The sequence below is a fragment of the Coturnix japonica genome, chromosome 4, assembly GCF_054131305.1.
Source record: "Coturnix japonica strain WE chromosome 4, WE-NBRP24, whole genome shotgun sequence".
Lineage (NCBI taxonomy): Eukaryota > Metazoa > Chordata > Aves > Galliformes > Phasianidae > Coturnix > Coturnix japonica.
Window position 1 is genome coordinate 16,190,021 of NC_140666.1, and position 17,517 is coordinate 16,207,537.

At 34.0% G+C, this 17,517-nt stretch overlaps 1 protein-coding gene across 4 annotated transcripts in view; it reads left to right on the plus strand.

Moving 5' to 3' along the window:
- The window catches only part of LOC107312724 (uncharacterized), a 397,430-nt gene that overhangs the window by 98,931 nt on the left and 280,982 nt on the right, over nt 1-17,517 (plus strand). For all 4 annotated transcript variants that reach the window (XR_014945158.1, XM_085544596.1, XM_085544594.1 and 1 more), the window contains exon 3: nt 2,305-2,382. The gene's annotated coding sequence lies outside the window, so the exon portion shown is untranslated. The remainder of the gene's footprint in view (nt 1-2,304; nt 2,383-17,517) is intronic.

Genomic DNA, 17,517 nt, shown 5'->3' on the forward strand with positions numbered 1-17,517 from the left:
AAACTTCAGGTCTTCGTTTTATAATGACAAGATAATTCTACAATCTAGGAACTTTGTCAAAAAGTAATTTTGTAATAGGGCTGTAGGGGAGATTAAAAATGAGATTTGCATTAGAGCTGACAATTTGGCAATCGGATGTGATATAACAGAAAACATGACCTGAATCAATCACAGAGAATTAAGAAACTATAAATGATTCACTTTATGTCCTTCATGTTTCTAATCTAATCACCAAACAAAATTTGTATCATTAACAGGCATCACCTTATGACTCCAAACGTGTTAAGAGGAGCAGTAGTGGCTTGTGCCTACCATCTGTACTAATTGATTAATAGAAGACTTCTAAAAGAGAAACAGTGAATTGTTTCAAAATAAAATCTGAGCAAACATAATCTTGGTTTCCAAACATTTTTCTATGGTGACACGGCTTATGTAGATAACTAACTGCATGATTAAAAAGTATTATGAATAGGTATAATTTTCAGTGCTTTTAAATCATGGTGTAGATATTTTTCTAGTTTTTTACTTCAGGTAAAACTATCACTGCTAATTCAGCATATTTTCTGGTCATAAGAATGTAAAAGAATCTTCAAGCTAACCATAGCTATTTTATTTAAAAACAATCTAAGACCTGAGCCACCCTCTTCGTGCATTGAGCAGTCACAAAAGTACTAAAAGAAAATAAAAAATGCTTGTAGTTAAGCATGTGCATAAATCTAAGTTACTTTATTTTGGCTTTGTTTTTAAATTGATATGAAAATAATAAGGAAAAGAATTATGTCTAAATAAAATTCATTCTATATATAATATATTTCAGAGTGGTGTTCAGTTTTTCACATCTAGCTTAGTATCCTCTTAAGAAAGGGTTATGAAAGTGTCTAGACTCTACTAAATACTACTCACTTGTAGGATAGTTGATTAATGAATTATCTTCTATGAAAAAATCACATTTTCCCATGGGAATAATAAACCAGATAACAATGGCATAAATATATTGACATAGGCAATAAGAAATGACTCTTTGCCCTCATTATTCACCTTTCTTGTTACATAAAATATTACAGTTCATACAATTCTAATACTCAGCTTAATTTCCTTAAAATTAAGTACAAACTTTGTATTACCATATCTATCCTATTAAATACTTTACCTAGAAGGTTTACAAATCTCTCTAAGTTGTGGCTGGTGTTTGCTATTTCATGCATTGTTATTTGTTGGGTTTTTTGTTGGTTTTTTTTCATAGGAAAAAAAGCTACTCATTTCATTTTTTTATAACTAAAATGGACAGGTGGCAAATGAATGATGAAAAGCACCCCACTTATGTTGGAAAATTATGTATAAGTAGTTTATGACAAAACGTTTTAATCTGACTGTACACGTTTCTGTTTTTTGATTTTTTTCATAATCCATTTATAGAGATTAAAAAGATCATAAGAAAAGATGTGAGATATAAATGTTCTTTTTTTTTTGGGGGGGGGGGGGGGGGGGGGGGGGGAAATACTATGAGAAAGCATTAACCAAACAAGAAAGGATACTATTCAAATGTATAACCCTATATGTAGCATACTGGTAATTCAGGGGTAGCTGGTTGGTAGGTTTGGGCTTCTTATTGTTGGTTGCTGTAGATTTTTTAAATAAATCTACATTTAACCTAATTTGGGGGGAAGATAAAGAAATAAAATAAATAAATAATCACTGATTGAAAGACAACATCCAGCCAAAAACTCTCAAAAATACCTACTGAAGAACTACTTGGTTATTATAATGACAGTGTTTAAGCAGTCTCTCAGCCTTGAGTCCAATAGAAATGTCATAGTGCCAAATGCCTTTGTAGAACTGAGACATTTATTATAGATTATTTCTTCTTTAACATTTTTTTCTCCTTATGGGATGTTTGCTATTGATTCTATGCATAAACCTATTCTCCACGCTGCACAACAACAAACTGTGTATTTGGAATGGATTGAAACCTAAAGAATGACTACTTCTCATGCATTTATTTTGTGAGGATGTCTGAAAAATCATTAGTAATTTGGTTTTCAGAATCTTGCAAATATTTAGGATGACAGAAAAAAAGATGCCAAGCCATTTGAAAATTACCAAAGAGATAAAATCAAAATTTTTAAAGGAAAATGCAGAAGTTGTTTTCATTCTGTAGAGATGAATAACACTTAATACTTGTAATTTAATTTATCTCAATCTATTATTTTCTAAATATTGGAAATAACACTTTATATATTTATAGAAACATAACATGTTAGGGCAAAACAAATCCAAATAATGTCTTAATTTTCACTGTTTTAGGTTCACAAAGCCAGTTTCTTATTCATATGCAAGAGAAGGGAGAGGTTTTGCAGTACAAAGGCCTTTGCTCTTACAGAGGTAAGATTCACATCCAGTATTTTAGATTTTGCTACAGTTGTGGTTTCATTTTTGCATCTTATTAAAGTGATTATAGAAGATGTCTGCAATGAAATTACAATTCTCCCTGAATACTTCTAATAATAATCTGATTAATACTAATACTTCTAATGAATAATCTGAATACTTCTACAAAGATCTGCACTTCTTTTTGCTTTGCAGTTGTATATTTTTGTGATTGAAGTTTCTAGTGCTTCCAGTGTTAAGTTTCCCTCATGAATTCTGTGATATGTTGTCATTAGATCTTTTATATCTGTGTGTGTGTGTGTGTGTGTGTAGCATTAGTTGCAAGCTGCTGCAACTTTTGGTGGAAGTATCTGAGAGTATCCTATTTATAAGGAAATGATTGTGAGTAATCCTGGGGAGGTTCCTGAAACTGACAAAAGAGTACTATAAATATATTTTCTTTTTTCTTTCTATTTCTTCTTTTCTCTCATTTCTTCTCATTTTTTCTTTTTTATTTATTTTCTATATCTATTAGCTGTTATCTTCAACCCATCAGTCTCTGAACAGTCTCAACCTTAGCTAACCTGGTTATTTATTTGACCTCAGAATTCTGTAAGAAATCAGCAGAGCAGTCAGGCATGGTGATGTGATGACAGCTAAACAAATTGAAAGGGAAGATCCGGTGTGTTCAGAAAAGTTTCTTAAGAAAATGCCAGGGAGAAGAAAGCAGTAAAGCATGGTGGTGGGTGAAGCATCTGAGGGCATGGGAGATGTAGGCACACACACCTGGGGAGCAGTAAGGGAGCAGGAATAGAGTGGGAGTATGTGAAACACTGAATGAAGCATGTATGTACATTTCCAAATACAACTTTATCACTAAACATGTAGCAGAAGAAATAGAAAGAAGAAGGAAGTAAAGAGTGCACTCCCAAGACTATAATAAAATAATAATAAAAATAATTATGATAAAAACGAAACTTTTAAATACTTGATACAGCTTTCCAGAATGGCTTCTTTTTTACTTAACGTTCATATGAATCCTCCTTTCTCTCTCTTAGTATCTTCAAAGATTATTCATTAGAAATCTATGGTAAATTTATAAATATGATGAAACTTTCTATTTGCAATGAAGCAAATAGTTTTAAGCTGAACCTCCTCTTTTAAAATATTTTCATTTATTCCTCATGTAGCTAAGCTCAGAACATACAGAACATTCTTGTATTTCTCTACTGCTTCTTCTTATCTGTAGTATCAAAACTTTGCTATGTTTTTAAGTCCTTTTCTCACTTTACTGAACACACATACTGGTTTTATGAATCTATTTATCAGTTTATTGTTAGCTCAGCTCTCTTTTATAAAGGAGCTGTCAGTTCTACCACAAGAATTGCTTCTTCAAATCAGCTTTATTTTTCAATCTGCTGGTGTTTTAGAATACCAAGTGAGAACCTCTCATTTTTGTCTTTTCCCTCTTCTCCTGACAAAACTTAAAACATGAAGACCCTTTTGCCCATCATATATTTTATTTATCTAGATGGCTGTATAGTATGTATCCTGTGACAAATGCACCTGTCATCTATTCAAATGATAGCAGCCCTGAGGCTAGTGGTACTTTGCAGTTTGACAAGGTGTGCATAAAAGTGTCTCTTCCATCACTACAAAGTCCATGAATATTTTTCTTTTTCAGTATAAAAAAAATATGTACTTGAACGCTATTTCAGAAAAGTTATTGAAATACAGTGGTATTTTCAGAATTTGTCAACAGAGAGTTTTTTTCCTTTTTGCAGTGGGTAAAAATATATATTATTTTCATCTATAAAACAGAGAAAACTGAAGAAGAGAGGTGTTAAGTTACCTGCCCCTGATGCCAAGTAGTATCAGCCTATTGTGCTCTTGTTTTTACCCAGCTAGATCTGACCAGACTAGATTCAGAAGGGTTATATTCTTGAAATCAAAGATTAGCAATTTTAATTCTCAAAGAAATATTTTTTTGAGAGATTTTCGTGCAACATGACTAGTTGCGATGCAAACACCCAGCAGCGTAAGATGCAATACTTAAAACTGTAGAGTTACAAAAATGGCTCAATTTTATGATTAGACTATAACTCATTTAAAAAAAAAAAAATAAATAAAATCTGTATTTTAATATCCTGTTAGAGCAATTAGAATCTGTATTAACATTAGCCCTGGCAGAAAGAGTTCCAGAAATATTTCTCATCCACATTAATGAGCCTTTATTATGGAAACCCTGAGGTATTTTATATCTCACATGGAAGAATATAATTAGACACAAATTGATAGGCCTGTGCCTGGTACAAAATTAGAATTTATAACAGATGATGCTGAACCTGTTGTCCACCTAGTTTTACCCCTAGCAAATGCATCTGCAAGCACTGTAACTAATCCCCTAAAATAATCTGTAACCAATCTGCACGACATTTCCCATTTCCTGATATACAAAGCATTACAAAAGACATCCAGGTGCAATTATTTTACAGCTTTACTAAACATCTAATGACCTTGACAAAATTATCTGCATTAGAGTTGTGAGTGCTAATCTCCTTCTCCTTAGTGATGATGCTATGTCGCAAAGCAAGATTTTCAGTAATGAAGAGCCATAAAAACTATTTGGTTTAATATGTTTTCCTAGCTCCCTTTTGTTTGGTTCCTATTGCCCTACAAATTCTTTTTTAATTTTGCAGAATTTGTCACAGATCAGCTAAATCATTTTCTGCTTTTTATGGTTCAGTATACAATTCTGTTTCCTTCCCAAGAACAAAAATAGATTAAGGCAGTAATGCATATTCTTTCATATGTCTACATTATAGGTAGAAGTAGAATTATGAATCTACTAAAATAATCTTCTTGAAGTATGTAGAAAACACAAATTGCCATTACCTGAAAGGACTAATAGTACTCCCAAGAGCTTATTTTGTGAGCTAGAGGGTATAACTAACAGTAAACAAAGCTGGTAGATACAAATTCAACCTCTTCCTGAAACAGTAATTTTTTGGGGAAAAAAAAAGAATAATTCCTGACTTGATAACCCAAGACTGACAACACTTTATATCTTCTTAGTTTCCATAATACTCTGAGAACAAAAGAACGACTATGGATAAAATTTTATTTACAAAAAAAGAATCTTTTTTCACTCTCTTTCTTAACTATCAAATCTTGATTTGAATGTGAAAGTTATGTTAAACATCTGAATTTCCCTAAGCTCACAAGTAACTGGAGTCAAATGCTTCTTCCAAATACTCAAATATTTTTGGATGTGAATGCCTGTAAGATGCAGGATCAGAAATTTAAGATAAATCATCTTCCCAAAACAGAGCTTCTGAATTCCATTCAGTTGAAATCTTTTGCTTTTAATGTAGCTTCAAAACTCTCATTGCTTGTTTACTGTCTGCTACACTATATTGTTAACTAAACATGTTATTATGAAATTTTCCAAAAGGGGAACTGTGCTATTCTTTCAGTAATTCAATGGTGAAATGCCAATAGCTTAAAAAATATATATAAATAAGCACAGGAAGTAAGACCAAATAAAATGAAATTTTGGTCAAATTTAGATAATTAAACATAACTTTTTCCTTCTTTTTTTCTTTTCTTTTTTCTTTTTATTTTTTTAATTTTTCAATTTCATTACTGTAAGGAATCAACATGATAAAATCAGATATTCGGCATCTTTTTAACCATGCTGAAGAAATGATGGGATTTAGCACTCTGGGACTTAACCCCAATTACGGTCTCTGGAATATTTCAGGTGAAGAATTGTGCCTTAACCTCACATTCAACAATCACTTGTTCTTGATTACAATCACTTTGAAAGGATGCAAGTTCAGTGAAAAGATACCTCACATCACGTTTTCTATTAGTTGGTTTTCTTGTTACTGTCTTATTTTTATTTTGGTGACAAAACATATCATACACACAAGTCTTCTTACAATTTTCCATCCAAATAAAAGATACATATACAACTATGATATGAAATAGACTATCATAGATGATTTTTGCTGGCCAACAATTAATGTCTCAGAGAAAATAAGTAAAAAATATTTAAAAGAAATAAAACAAATTGTCTGCTTCACTAGTTACTTTCATATTTATGGAAATAAACTCCTATTCACTCAAGAGAAGGTGACATTTCTGCCTAAAATGAAGCTGTTAATTTTTTAACTAAAGTTTATGTAATGCCCAGACATTTTAATATGGACTTCAAAGAACACCTTGAGTCCAATATGTATCTTACCTATGCTTATTTGTTCTTTAATATATCAAATGTTTGCATATAGATCTGGCAATCCTTTAAAAAAAATAATCTGTTTTGATTAGCTTTTAAAATGGAGATAAACTTTATCTGTGCAAAGAAAAACACAGATAAGATTAGACACAGAGACCACGTGGGACAGGTCCATAGTACCAAAAATATAAATAACATGAGAAAATCAAAAGGTCTCTTATAAGTGCAGTGCAGTAGGTTTTTTTCTTGTTTTGGATCCCACATAATTTCACTTGAATTCTTGGAGCACATGGTTGTTTTGAAGTACAAGGGATAGAAGCTAATTTGATAAACACAGGCATGCCAGTTTTACTTGCTATGTAATCTCCAGAAGTATTACGTTTTTTTTCACGTTGTTCTGTTTTCATTTGTGCTTGCAAACTCTGATTTCCTCTTTAATAGGGGAACATTTACATGTCTTAAATCATGAGTGATTAAGTCCCCTGCTCCGTAGCTTTTCAATTTTTAGGAAAGTTTTAGATAAAATGTTCCACTGAGAATGACTACAGCTGTAATGCTATAATTTACATATTCTCTAAAGTACATATTGACTTTGTACCACATGAGATTTCAACACACTGTAATGAAATAAAATTAACATGACACATATTGAACAGATTCAAAAGAGGACAACTTACAAGTCTGAAAATGAAATGAAGCAATCGCTGAGTAGTTCACAGGTCTCAAGGGTACTCTCTCTTCTGTAACGTGTTTATGTAATAGAAAGCTGAAAAGTTCACTGTTGTGAACTGTTGTGTACAGCCTGGGAATGCATGTGATGACACAGGTTGGTACACAGTTTGACTGTGAATGTACATCATTACGATTAGCAGGAAAAAATTGTAGACTGTAAATGGTCTGTATCCTAGAGAAAGAACACAATTCTTGGAAACCCATATGTGATTATGGCTTCTGTTTATAAAATTTCATGTTCCTTCCTTAATGGTATTTTATTTATGTCCTTTGGATAAGTTTCAGTTTTACAAATCTCTTCTATACAAGGTCTTTCCATGCTACTCTTTCACACAGGTGTCTCAAGGAAAGACATCTGTGCATTTCTGCACATACGTTCAGCAGAAGACTCAATTTCTCATAAGCTGGCATCATCTCTCAGGCAAAGCATTTTAGCTAAGCAGTGTCACCAAATTTCATGACTAGATTTGAACAAGGATCCCACAGGACTGGCAATTTCTTCCATCTGTCTGAGTTTCAGCAGAGACTTAAATGTTTCCATGCTCCAGCTCTCTATTAAAAATGAGTGTTACTTGAAAAAAAATATATTTACAATATATATTTCTCAATCCTGACACTCGGGAAGAAGTCAAAACGAATGTACCTAGTACTGCATAAATATAAGTATTTTGAGGTATTGCAGAGATGTAGCAAATTATATTAGCTGCTGTTACAACTTGTGTTATCATAGTCAAAATTATTTAAATGAGGAACAATTGTGGCTGAAGTTTTAGGGAAAAAAAGATATCCAAGAGCAGGTATTCCAGTATGAAACAGTACTTCTAGACACAGGTAAGAACATGGTCTTCCACTAGCCAAGATACAGAATTTTAGCAAAGAATCACATAATCACAGAATTGTAGGGATTGGAAGGGACCTCTAGAGATCATCGAGTCCAACCCCCCTGCCAAAGCAGGCTCCCTACACCACGTCACACAGGTAGGCATCCAGGCGGATCTTGAATATCTCCAGAGAAGGAGACTCCACCACCTCCCTGGGCAGCCTGTTCCTATGCTGTACTTTCATCCCATTACCCCTAGTCCTGTCCCCACGCACTACTGAAAAGAGACCAGACTCACCACTATGGCTCCCACACCTCAGGTATTTATAAACCTGGATCAAGTCCCCTCTCAGCCTTCTTTTCTCAAGGCTAAACAGACCCAGTTCCCTAAGTCTCTCCTCATAGGGGAGATGCTCCAGGCCCTTCACCATCTTAGTGGCCCTCCGCTGGACTCTTTCCAAGAGATCCCTGTCTTTTCTGTACTAGGGAGCCCAGAACAGGACACAATATTCCAGATGAGGCCTCACCAGGGCAGAGTAGAGGGGGAGGATCACATTCTTCGACCAGCTGAGAAGGAGGTGACATGACTACTCCTTCAGGTGGTACTTCTACACGTCCTCTAATTTTTTTATAGGAATGAAAATTTAAAGGCAGATTTGTAAAGAGGACATAATTGGTACTGATAAAAATATTTGATTATTAGTGGAAATATGAAAGCCAGAGTAGCTGCATTTTGAATTTCAGAATGAAGAAAAATAGTTTGGATTTTGGAAACAGAAATGAATGTCTTGAACAGAAGTGAATGTCTTGTGGATTTTGGAAACAGAAGTGAATGTCTTGTATATATAAATATATACATTTATAGTATGGTCTCTGTGTTTACATTTGTTTGTCTAAACAGGACACACGTTCCCCAGGAAGAAGTATGTTTGTACAGTCAGATATTTTACAAAGGAGTTCTGCATTTAAATCCATCCAGGAAGCATAATCCAAAATGAGAGGAGCATTAAGATTATAATAATATAGAGTTAATTAAAAAATATTTGTCATTTCACAGTAGCTCCAGAATGGCCAAAGCAAGGTTGTCCCTAAAACAAGAAAATTAATTGAAGAAGGAATTTCTAGTAATTTGTTTATCACTCTGTCAGTTCAGGTGCCTACACACAGTTAAAGTTAATTCAGTCATGGCAGAAGGAAAAAAGCCTATTCATTAATCTCTCCCCACTGCTTTTGTGTGAAATGTTTTTCTTCACTCTTTCCACCTTATTAACAAACTTTCTTCTCCTAAAATCGATGAAGTTACCAGCTGGGAATTGTTTGGCTCAACCCAGGGATTTTCTGTAAGTTTTCCTCACAGTCTTTTGTATTTTACTTTCTTAAAATTAATTTCAGTTGCTTTGGTCAGATATTTTTTGTTTTGCTTGAAATAATTTTTAACTCTTAGAAATCTTAGTAGACAGTGGAAAATACTAGGCAAGAGGTGAACCTGTGCCCAAAACCTTCACATCTTTCCCTTTTTGCCCATTGAAATACCCTCACTTATTTTCAACCTTCTTCCCTGCACTCTCACTGGGAAATCAGCAGCACGTGCTATGGCCAAGATGGAGGGCGTACACTGTTAGCTGGCCAACGCAGATAGGTGGACTGGTGAGCTGATTAAGATCAGATCAAGATCTTAAGATCAGCTGATTAAGATCTTCCTTCTTTTCAAAGACTAATCTGTATCTCTTCCTGCTTGTAGCCACTGATTTCTATAACATACGTGAGACCTTTTCATCTTTTAGTCATCTTTTTTCTTTGGTATTTCTGAAGAACTTTCAAAACTTTACAGAGCCTAATAAATGTGCATATCTTGTTTTCTTATGTAGATAAGGTAAAACTGTTAAACAAAAACACTGGAAGTTCACCTTTTCCTAAAGATACTACAGTGTATGCTGGGTTGAGAAATGGGCAACCTGACAAATAAATGAATTGACATGCAGACTATAAGATAGTCATAGCATTTTATAGTAGAAATTAAGAAAAACAGAAGCAATAAAAAAAGGGAAGACCATAGGTTTGGGGGAAAGAAAAAAAGTGAAGGCTGTTGATTACACTCATGCAAAAGATACCTAGTAATTGAACATTTAGCAAAGGGTGATGATCTTAAAGAGAAAGTGAACCTTATGCTAGGAGACAGTGACTGAATGAAGTTGAAAGCAGGCCACTGACTCATTGGGGAACAAGAAAGAAAAAGAATGAGCACTAGAGGAAAGACAGACAACAGTTTGGGAATAAGAAAATTAGAAGCAGATTCTCAGTGTAAAAGGCTGAACAAAAATATTTGGAAAAGCCAGTACATTTCAGATGATTTTTACTGCTTTTGTTTATATTTTTAGATGTGTGTGTGCTATGCTTGAAACTCTTATGCATCAAGACATTTCATTTTCCCAAAGCCTCAGGATGTCCTCTTTAATTCTAGTTAGTGATTATTAACACTGACACAATTGTCATGCTAATTGAAAAGTGAAATTTTAAGCCCGAGAAGACTTAAAGAACCTTTGGCACTTTTTAATGTAATTCTTCTCAAGCAATTTACTTAAGAAAATCAACAGTGTTCAAATATCGTCATATGAAAGATGATTTGAGTAAAATAAATTTATATTTCTTTTTATGTTAGTTAAGTAAGCTTAGTTGTGGTGACCATTTACAGAAACCTTTCCTTAAATATGAATTGTACAAATAAATACTAGCAGGAAACAGTAGCCAAACAGCAAGTAACTTATGCCAGAACAGTGCTGACTTTGTACAGAGTTATAAATACTGATGCCTTCAGTAGGATTTGACAGTCACATGCTGTTAGGTATTGGTTAAAATCACTGGAGGAAATAAGCATCCACATATCCCATTAGCCACAGTGTCCTTAGCTACCCTCTTCTGGATTCTACCTATATTTTTTTCCTCAAAAACAACACCTGTGTTATTGAAAGTGCAGATGAACTATTATCTGTTTATTTTTAAAAAATGACCCAAATGCCTTATGTTATGGAAATAATATAACTGGATTTTTGTGGTCTGAGCTGAAATGACAAATCCAATCAACCTTAGCTATTGCCATGTAGAATGTCTGTATACCAAGATCCTGTATCACAAATACCGAGGATGTTCTTCAGAAACATCTGAGTGTCTCATTAACATCATTGTAGTCAGCACATGCAGGTAGTTTTATAATGAGATCATACCAACCACATCAACCAAAAGAAAGAGAAAGAGTCTGTAGACCCATGCTGCAAACTATATCTAAAAAGGCAGTATATTAAATTATATCCTTACGGGTGTGAAAAAAATGTATCTCAGAAATCCTTTTATGATTCCTAAGTGCACTTCCCTGAATTCAGTGAAACTTTTACCATGTGACCTCAAAGTGGAGTACTGCACTACTATACTTTGTCAAACAGTAAATATATACCACGCACTAATTAAAGCACATTTATTCCTATCATTGCTATTATTCTTCAAGAGCTTCTAAAATGTAGTATATATCTAACAAACTAAATCGCTTTCACTTTTTTTCTCCTCATAAGTGTTGTTCATCTGCTTACTTTATTTCATTCTGTTGTTATCAGAAAGAAGATGTCAAACTAGATTCTTCACTGAATACAGAGGCTACTGTGGCTGAAAACTATCAGCCAGCTTGTTGCTTTTCTGTTTCCAGAATGTAAATTTTGGACATAGGGATGCTTTAGGGCCTGAGTCACAAAAATTGAGTAAAGACTAAGCAAGCCCCTATTATTTCTTACTAGAACCTACATGCATCTGAGGTTTGCACACAGAGATTTTAGTGGACTGGGTATATGAGTCTTCTTCACTTTCCTTCCATCATTTCTGTAAAAGAAAAACCCCCGAATAAAAGAAGTCAGATCTGAAGCAGAGAAAAGAGTATAGCTAATGGGAGAAAGAAACAAGTATAAGATAGTAGCGAGCAGGATAAGTGATTCCTAATTCATTGGAGATGGTGAGCTGTTAGCTGTGTTTCCTGCCAGTGTTCATCCAACACCTGTGTAAAACAGTGGACTTTCATAGATTGTATTAATTTTGAATCTACTTAGGCTACCATTACTATTATGCTATTCAAATAATGTTTGAAATTATTACATCAATATTATTTATAAGGTCAAGCATGTCACACTTACATTATTATTACAATTAAAGACATCATTGCTGCAGGGTAATAAGCTTTGAGATTGTTCTTTGTCATTTAAGGGTACAAATGAATGTGTTCTATTGTACTTAAACTGGAAATATTATCTTTGCTTTAGTATGCTTTTCCTGATTGTCATAAGTGCTTTCAGATCTATCAATATATCACCGTTAGTCTAAGATGTTTGGTTATGTCTTGTAAGATATTTATTGCAACAGCTCTTTTCTGAGAGCTGCACTTTAAGAGCATCTTATTCAAAGACCTTAAAAGTCAAGTCTTCTGACATACCAAGGTGCCAATAAATAATTCTACAAGTTTAAACAGGAAGTATTCATTACAAAGGTGGGAACCTTGGCTTCCGTTCCTTGGCCGTTCAAGAGCCGCACACTTTACTACTCATTGCATCTTGTGGGCATTTCATGCAGTTACAGTGTTTCAACCCTTTATGAGAGGTGTGTGTTAACTGGTCACTGCATCACATGCAAATGGATTTTGAAGTTCTGTCAGAAGTTTGGAACTGCTCCAATGAAGATGCTGACCAAGCAAGCTCATATTAATGAGTTCTCTCAGTAAGGAATTACACATACGTGTTTTTCTACTACGAGAAGACTTAGATACAGTCAAATATCTAACTTAATGTGAGAATATAATAGTATCTTAATCATCATCAATTACCCATTTATCATGACTGGAAAAACAGATTTGACTGGAGAATTAAAATACACAGTAAAAACGTGTGGATCAGCTGTTTTTAAGTGAGGGCTGCAAATTCCTTTTTCCTTTTTTTCTTTTGTGTGTGTGCGCTAATAGGTTGTGTAAGCACTTCTGTCATTAGAAAGGAATAGTCAGCCCTTTTTCAACTTTTCATAGCAGATCTATAGCTCTGATCTCATTTGCTTATACTAATGATGCATATACAAAGGATGTTAAAATTCCCACTATTCAAAGTGTTGTAAAACTGTTGTATAACGTATTTTCCCAGTTTCATCAGCAGAACTGACCCTGAGCTCAGCTGTACCAGTATTAACAGCAAGAAGATTGCATGAGTGTAGAACACAACTTTGCAAATTTCTGCTATAAAAATAGTCCACTCAATCTCATGATCCCAAATTAGGATTTCAAGGCTGAGAACAATAAATTATTTCTTCTCAGAGAGGGGGTGCGCTGTGAAGGATGCTCTTTACTCCTACTGTAGGATCACTGATCAGTGGAGGACTGGCTCTGTACTGCACCTCCAGTAATCCCATCATGATGACACTTTGGTTGCCCAGAGCATAAAGACATTTCTGCTTCCTTTAAAGGAGTGTCTTTATTAACCAACAGTGAGGCTGTTGCTGATTTTGAGGCTAAGGCAGGTCGGTATAAGGAAGCAGGATTTGTAAACAAAGATACTCCTGGAAGTTGCAGGGTAAGTTTCAGTAATACTGTCACATAGGCTGTGCAATAAATTGAATCCATATTTGCTTGTTTATTTGTTTTTTCTTTCTGACTTTTGCCACACATTGTCCAATTTCAATTTGAAAGCAGACCCGGAGGTAGTTTAATATTCATCTCTTGCTCTTGTTTCCATTAGAGAAGTATGTTGCTTTTTGTGTAGCTGCTGATTTACAACCCCTAAGAAAGAAAGTGTTGTGCTTCTAATAGTTCTCAAATGAAAAACAAGGCCCAAAAACATACAAAATTACTCTACTACAATGGGTTGTATTTCTACATCTTCTAATTTAATGTTTGAGCAAGGTTGCAATCAGAAAATGGAATTACTATCTTGAACTAAGAAAGATAAAATCAATATTTGTAACAGTTATTGCTTGCCATGTAGTGCTTATAGATTTAAATATAGAAATGGATTATTCTGTGGTATACCTCAGTGTCAGAGCCAAGAGACTTCCCAAACAGGAAAACAGTGGGTAACTGACAGTGAAACCACAGATGCCTGATATTTTGTAGTTGTTGATGTGGTTGAACAAATCATTTAGTTCTGAACAAAAATAAATAAATACTAATAAAAATAAAAAGCTCCATCTAATTGTTCTGCACTTAGTTCCCTAATGCAGTCTTATGAACCCACCATGGACACAATGAACCTATCCTATGTGGCTCATGATATGCAGCATTTTTCAGGCTTTTTATGTAGCTTTCTGAAATAGCAACAGTAAACATATTTTTCATGTCAGAGAGAATTGTTCTGAAACGCCTGTAAATTCAAACATTCTTTGCTAAAAATGTCTTCCTCTATCTTTAAATACATAAGGTTAAAAAGCTGCTATTGCATCTTGCATTCCATAAAAATGCAAATATAGTGTGCTGAGTACAGTAGGTAAAATCCTGGCACAACTTCCACTGACTTCATCAGTTTTGATGTTGAGGATTTTGTTAGTGGCTGCAATCAGATGATTTGCATTATTGCTCTCAATAGCAATAACGTAGAGTGCAGGAGATAACCAGATTTGGCATACATGCAAGCTATATTTATTACTGGTATCTCTCTGCTTTTAGCGCTTTGCTGTAATGGCTTGATCATTAGGTCATAATGAGCTGAATGAAAAAAAGAAATCCCTGTAAACACACTTGCACACAGCTTTCGATAAAATGTGACAGACCTCTCGAGAGTTGTCATTGGTAGAAAAAAAAAACTTATTGTAAACAATTATTAAATTCACAGATTAAAGAAGGATTAAACTCTGCTTCTCTCCCCAGAACTGTTTTTCTGCAAATAAATCTATTATTTCCTCTCAATATTAAAAATTCTAGGAGAGGTGCCTACACAGGCTCTCTGTTAGCCTCCATCAGCAGCCAGACAGCACCGCTTGCTTTAACTCCCTTTGGGAGCTCCCTGCTGCTTCTGTTCAGTGCAAAGCAGTCAATTAGAAGCAGGTGAAAAGGCAAATTTTCCAACAGTCAGCTATCACAAGACTGCCAAACTAGAAGGTAGGTCTTCAGAGAAGAAGTAAATCCTCCTAGAACCTGAGAACACTCTCCTTTTATCATGCTCAGGTCTATAACCTGGCAAGCTCTCTTAGGACTCGGCATGTGGTACCACAGTTTTTAATACCACTGCGTTACCGCATCAACTTATATATTGTTCTTAATCAGAAAAGGTTCATGCTTTCATCTACTGTCCAGCCTATGCAGTGTGATATCTTCCCAGAGATTCCCCATTATGTATTCTAGAGAAGTAATCAAAAAAGGAAGAGATGTAAAAAGAATAAAATATAGAGAAAAACATTTGGTAAGAGAAGTCAGTCAGTGATTACTTAATGGAGCTTTTCAGCAAAAGAAATTAGCAGCTACTGAATGTAAATACTGTACAGACATAACAGTATAAGTTTGTTAGTGTTAAAAAGTAATTCTACAAGAAAAACAAGAGAAGAAATTTTCATTTAAAATAAAAATATCCACTATCAATAGGTATCTAAGCTGCAAATTACTAATCATGGTCAAAAACCTTCTGACAGGTAGAGTATTCTTTTAGAAGAATAGATAATCATCTCTGTTCTTTTATCTCAGTTGTGCAGTGGTGCCCCAGAGCCATCTTAAAAGTTTACTGAATACTACTGAACTTTCCAATTGCACGATCACTTTGAAATCCATCGTATGTTACCTTTGATATTTCTTTCTGTAGTGTTTGTACCAAGCTGTGAAGCAAGAGGTGAATGCTTTGCTTTGTTTTTCAGTATTTCATTCAGTATTGTTCAACTAAGCAGTCAGCTTCAGACTATACCCTTAATGATAATAAAGACAATAAAATATAAGGCAGTAAACATTATTTAACTCATTTAAATTAATATATATGATACAGTATCAAGTAAAGCTGCTGAAGTAAGCAGGCAAATTCAAACTGAAATTTAACACAAATAATCATCCTATTAATTTCCTGTTGATAAAGTGTAAGTAGGATACTTACACTAGATGGATTAGTTTTATCATCATTGATTAAGAAAAAAATAAAATATTTCATTGGTGTTGGATAGGTTTTGTTTATCAGATATGGTCTGGTGCATTGACTAGTTCATAAATATTTGTTTCTTTGTTCCTACACAAATTAGCAAAGAGATTTCTATTGTTTAGTATTTCTTAGTTAGTATGAGTATTTTTGTAAAAAATAATACTGAGAAGTAGTAAAAGAGTAAAATGTTCATTGTCTCTTTTAACTTGTGCAATTTCTTGAATGATTCCTTGAAATGTGAGTTAAAAACAGTGTAAAATTCTGTTTTAAAATTGGATGATGAATTAGGTTAATTAACTGGAAAAATAAGTAACCTCCAGGGCCCTGTAGCTTTGGGAAGAGGAGATGACAAAGAATATCTGAAAGAAGTATAATTCTTTATTCATGCAGATGTCTCAATGGAGCTAAGAAGGAGAGCTCCATGTTTAGGCTGGTTTTACGACATGACCCTATATTAAAACCAGTGTTATTATTGTTATTATTTACTGTGTAGGAAAAACCTCTCATTACATTTTTCATTCAGCTCTTAGTTCACAGCAGGTTTAATGTCCAGTTAGATTATTCCTAGAACAGTTTTATAACCTGCTCTTCCCAGGAACACACAGGCAATTTTTATTTTTTATTTTTTGAAGCCTAGCAATATCTTTGAGTATTGCTGCTTTACATGTGCTGGTATTTTTAGCACATTATGTCGTTAGAAGAAATTAAATGCATTTTACATCTATTATGTCAAGTTTATTTTCTAAAGCTATAGGAATCTTAAAAGTCCCATAAAAAGATCTGTAACAAAAATATCAGCTTCTATTTTCATTTCACTTAGAAGTATGCAGAATTAGAATAACTTTTTCCAGTCTGGAAGATTTTCTACAAAAGAATTACTAATCTGCCTTCAGAATATGATCATTTGCAATGGAAACATCAGTTTTAGTCCTAGAAAACTGGTAATATAACTACCCATGCTCACTTCATTTTTAATGCAACTGTAACAAAGAGTATGAGGAAAGCTTTTATCTTCAGATGAAAAAAAGAGAATTTTGACAGTGATGATGTGGATTTTGGTATACAAATGCTTTGCCTGGCAAAATAATCCTTGTAATATGCAAAGAAAGAAGTTTTCCTGTTTCATGCTGCACCGGATCTACCTTATTTTTTGAGACCTTTACCTGCAGTGGCTGACAGGCTGATCCCCATTTGCACAGTATTTTGGCAGGAATGGAATAAATCAGTCTTGC